The sequence below is a fragment of the Myotis davidii genome, unplaced genomic scaffold (assembly GCF_000327345.1).
Source record: "Myotis davidii unplaced genomic scaffold, ASM32734v1 scaffold147, whole genome shotgun sequence".
In the NCBI taxonomy this organism is placed as follows: Eukaryota; Metazoa; Chordata; class Mammalia; order Chiroptera; family Vespertilionidae; genus Myotis; species Myotis davidii.
Genome location: NW_006383010.1, coordinates 7,265,159 through 7,270,400, shown reverse-complemented (window position 1 = coordinate 7,270,400; position 5,242 = coordinate 7,265,159). Strand labels below are relative to the sequence as shown.

General features: G+C 39.2%; 1 protein-coding gene across 1 annotated transcript in view; it reads left to right on the top strand.

Annotated features, from left to right (window-relative positions):
- The window catches only part of PTPRK (protein tyrosine phosphatase, receptor type K), a 472,216-nt gene that overhangs the window by 258,362 nt on the left and 208,612 nt on the right, over window positions 1-5,242 (top strand). The gene's annotated exons all lie outside the window — the stretch shown is intronic.

Genomic DNA, 5,242 nt, shown 5'->3' with positions numbered 1-5,242 from the left:
TTTCTTACCCATCCCTGGAGCATACTGTAAAAGCCAGGCAGACATAGAAGCTCAAGGATTTCTTCTTATTGATGTCTATAAATTACATTTTACTGCTTTTTCTGGGCAAAAGAGTGCACTCTCCTACAGTTCCTAGAGATGCCCTTTCAGTGTGTTTTCAAGGTTAATGCCGAGTCAAGCACTTCACAACTTCCCACTATGATCAGTACTACCACATGGGGGCTCTGGCAGCAGGCTGGGTTTCTTTGTGAACAGGGGTTTAATGTAAATAATTCATCTTTATAAAATCATTTTATTATACAATAAAGCATAGATGTAGAAAACTACACAAAATAAAACCCATGATTCAATGACCTTGTATGAGATGCACACCACGCAGGTCAGGACAGGGACTCAGCCAGTCTCTGAGAGGCTTCTAAGTGCTGCCTCCCAGTCACAAGACCCATCTCCCTACCCCTGCAGAGAACAATTAGCGTGAATTTAGCACTTGTTTTTTTCATTGCTTTTTCACTTACACATACATCCATAGACGCTGTACATTATTAGTCTTGTCTACTTTTAAAAATATGTGTGAAAGTCTCTTTTAATCAGTGAGTTTGTCCTCCATCCACTTCTCTTCCTCACGATGTAGCTGCCAGGGAACCAGGCCCTTGAGTTGTAGTTTTGCAGTCTGCATTGTATTGATTGCACACAAAGGACCTACCTCTTCAGTTCACCTTCTTCTCAGTTTTCTGCAAAATTGGCAACAAGTTCCCGAGTCAAGTCTGTCCTTTAGCAGTGCTGGAGGTGGCGCTTGGTGTGATTGCTGGGGGCGCAGAGGGACGGCTGGAGTATCCAGGCACAGCCTAGGGTTGCTATTCACAGGTTAAATTTCTCCTACTCCAGGGAAGCCCCAGCTCTACTCTTTCAGACATTGCAACTGATGCAATCAAGTCTACCCAGAATACCTATACTCCCCTTTAAGGATAATTACCTTTACTTAGTGTCAATTGGTTATGGACTTTAATCCCATCTTCACAATACCTTCACAGGGACACTTAGGTTAGTGTTTGATTGACTAATGGGTCTATAGCCTGGCCAAGTTCATACATCAAAAGGCCATCACGGATATCAAGTGTATTATTGATTTAGATATTTTAATTAACATCTTTATAACATCATTATTACTAGGATTTGCTGATAGTGCTTTTGCACATATCACCCACTACTCTCAACATCTCTGTTGAATAAGCAGGTTCAAATCGCAGTTCCCATTTTTAGAAGAAAAGGTGGAGGTGTGAGAAGTATAGTAGTCCCCCTTTATTCACAGGTTTGCTTTCCATAGTTTCAGTGACCCAAGGTCACCTGAGGTTTGGAAATATTAAATGGAAATTTTTTTTAATATACTTTATTGATTTTTACAGAGAGGAAGGGAGAGGGATAGAGAGTTAGAAACATCGATGAGAGAGAAACATTGATCAGCTGCCTCCTGCACACTCCCTACTGGAGATGTGCCCGCAACCAAGGTACATGCCCTTGACCGGAATCGAACCTGGGGACCCTTGAGTCCGCAGGCCGACCCTCTATCCATTGAGCCAAACTGGTTAGGGCAATGGAAAATTATTTTATAGGGTTTAGGCATTTCTTTGTTGAATAGGTATCTATATAAGAACTTGTTTTATTGTGTGTGTTTTTTTAAGTGTAATAGAGACAATTTTATCAAAGCAGAACCTTAAGGCTGGTTAAAATTGAGATTTATATGTGTTTAATCCTTGAGCTGATCTATAATGTGGTATATATGTGGATGGGATTCCAGTTTCTTTCTTTTTTTTATTGATTTTTTACAGAGAGGAAGGAGAGGGATAGAGAGTTAGAAACATCGATGAGAGAGAAACATCGATCAGCTGCCTCTCGCACACCTCCCACTGGGGATGTGCCCGCAACCCAGGCACATGCCCCTGACCGGAATCGAACCTGGGACCCCTCAGTCCGCAGGCCGATGCTCTATCCACTGAGCCAAACCGGTTTCGGCACAACTGATAAGTTTTAAATTGAATGCCACTCTAAGTAGCATTATGAAATCTTGGACCAGCCTGCTCCATCCTGCCCAGGATGTGAATGATCCCTTTGTTCAGCATATCCACGCTGTATATGCTACCCACCCATTAGTCTCTTAGTAACAGTCTCAGTTACCAGATTGACTTTAGTGGTATTACAGTGCTTGTGTTCAGTTAAATCTTATTTTACTTAATAATGGCCCCAAAGTGCAAGAGTAGTGATGCTTCAGATATGCCAAAGGGAAGATAAAAGGTACTTGCTTTAAGTGGAAAGGGGAAAGTTCTGAACCTTACAAGGAAAGAAAAAAAAAAATCACATGCTGAGGTTGCTAAGATGCATGCATGCTAAGACTCAGTCTTCTGTCCCTGAAATTGTGAGGAAGGAAAAAGAAATTCATGCTGCTTTTGCTGTCTCAACTTAAACTGCAAATGTTGTGACCACGAGGCGTGGCAAGGGCTTTGTTATGATGGAAAAGGTGTTAATCCTCAGTAACTACTTTGGTGAACTTACTATTATCAGTTTAGTCTAATGATTCCTAGAGGAATACTATTTTCTTATTCAGTGCTTAATCTTTTGAAATAAATGTAATTTCTAGCAGGTGTGAGTGTTTTTTTTTTCCTAAATAATATAATGTTTCTAAGCCTTTAAGTTTGCCATGACACCCCTACATGTATCTAAAATGCTTCAATGTAATTGTTCAGTAATAATGATGATGATAGCCAAAACCGGTTTGGCTCAGTGGATAGAGCGTCGGCTTGCGGACTGAAAGGTCCCAGGTTCTATTCTGGTCAAGGGCATGTACCTGGCTTGCGGGCATATCCCCAGTAGGAGATGTGCAGGAGGCAGCTGATCGATGTTCCTCTCTCATCGATGTTTCTAACTCTCTATCTCTCTCCCTTCCTCTCTGTAAAAAAAATCAATAAAATATATTAAAAAAAATAATGATGATGATAGCTGTGTTATCTCTGTGACAGAAAAAGTGCATGTGGCAGACAAGCCCTGGTAAGGAACCTTATGTCCTTGGGCTTAATATGGCTGGATTGTTGTATGATTGGCTTCAAGTTCACATAATTATAGTATACAAATTTACTTTGGGATTCGTTTTGGAAAAAATGACAAGTACTGACAAATCAGATGCCATCCTCATAATGCTATTAAACAGGAACCTAAATACCCATCATACAGAACAGTCTCTTTCCAGTCTCTCCCGCTCTAAGAGGACGTAGGAGTTACATATCATTATTTGCTCAGGAAAAGCAGTGAAAAATAACTAAAACAATAAATGTGATTTAATTTTTTTCCCTTCAAGTCAGTAGAGTGAAATAATCTCTGAAAGTGTTCTAAGTGCCACATTATTTAAGTTACAATTAAATTGCATTTATTTCTCAAGCTTGGAAAAGAGAAGATGAAGTAAACGGTACCGAATTCTAACTGTACCATATTAACTTTGAGGATTTTAAGCTGAAAGTAATAGAAAGCTAAATGTGTTCTGTCACTTAACAGGAAGTCCAGAAAGAAGGACTTGCTGACAACATTTCAGACACTTTATCAAGAACCTGCTTCTGTCTTTCATCTTGACCTGCCCTCCGTAGCATTTAGGAAGGGTGAGACAAAGAAAAGGACAGCCACCGTGCCTTCCCTAGAAGCAAGAAAATCTGGAAATGATGGCCTATTCCTGACAAATCTCATTGGCCAGAATCAGGGCACACACCCATTTTTAGGCCTGTTCCTGTTCATGGGAATAGGACTGCTACGATTGTTTTCAATCAGTGTGTCTAGGGCAGTGGTTCCCAAACTTTTTTTGGCCATGTCCCACCTAAGCATCTCTACAATCCTGATGCCCCCTCTGTGACGTATAATTCTTATTATTCAAAAGTGAACTCCTATTCACGTGGAAGAAGCCTAAAAGGCCATAACTTGGTCTAAGAAAGTTTCCAAAGAACATGGCATCCATGAAAGAGAAAAATAAAAGAACGAAAGGACAGTTGAAGACCTTTCTGAGGAAGAAATCACTAAGAAATTGTTAAAAAAAATCATATGAAGTGATATGAAAAAAATAGCAAATAAAGTGTCAAAACATATAATAGAGAACTGAAATGCATAACTATGTCACAGTACATATTTATATACTGTATGTGAGGCCCCTAGAACCATAAGAAATGCAAAAAATTCATTGTTAATAACTCATTCTTGAATTGCTCCCCTTAAAAATCAAATTGCCCCCCTGTGGGTCATGTGCCCCACATTGGGTACCACTGGTCTAGGGCTACCATATCTTGATGCATAACCTAGAGATCTTATTAAAATGCAGATTTTGATTCAGTAGGTCTAGGGTGACCTGTAGACTTTGCATTTGTAAAACTCTGACAGGGGAACCTGATGCTACTAGTCTGTAAGTTGCAAAGGGTTTGGTTAATAATCTGGTTATAATAGATGTTGGGAATTAACCAATATTACTATTACACTACTTGATGCCAGAAACTGAACTAGTCAAATAAACACTTCATACATCATTCATGCTGAAGCTTAGTTGATTTAATGAAGAGTTGATCATACTTAGGGATTTCAATGACTTGTCAAGATTACTTGGTAAGTGATAAGTCTCTGCAACCCATGCTGTACCTGCGCAAAGTGGACAAGAAACCATGATAAGGATCTGGGGAGGTTGGGGGTGGGGGGGACACACAAGGTGCTAAGTTATAATCCTTGGATCATATACTTTCTTTGATTTATTTCTCAGAGTTAGGGCTATTTGCAATGGAAAAAATCATATAAAATCTCAAAGCACGATAAAGAGCCTGAAACTGAAAACTAAAGGCAGAAAACTATATGCAAACGTTACTGCATTGGGGAGACTTACCTTAGCTTTTAGTGCCTCCTTCTTTATTGCCCGCTCAACTAAAATGATAGCTGGTAGTACGGCAAGGATCTCTTATTTTGGATTATAAAAGAAAAAGTTATCATTATTTTTGACTTCTGAAATGTACATGTCATTAATTGCTATATTTAATTGTAATGCATTACTGGAAGTTGAGTAAATAAAAAACGTCTATATAGTAGATTATACGTTCTCATTGGTACAATGCATTGATTTAGCTCAACAATAAACAATTTTTTGGGGTGGACATACTAGTATGATACCAATAAAAGCGGCAGCTTTGGTTCAGTTTAGAAGAAATACTGCTGGATTTTTGTGTCATCAAAC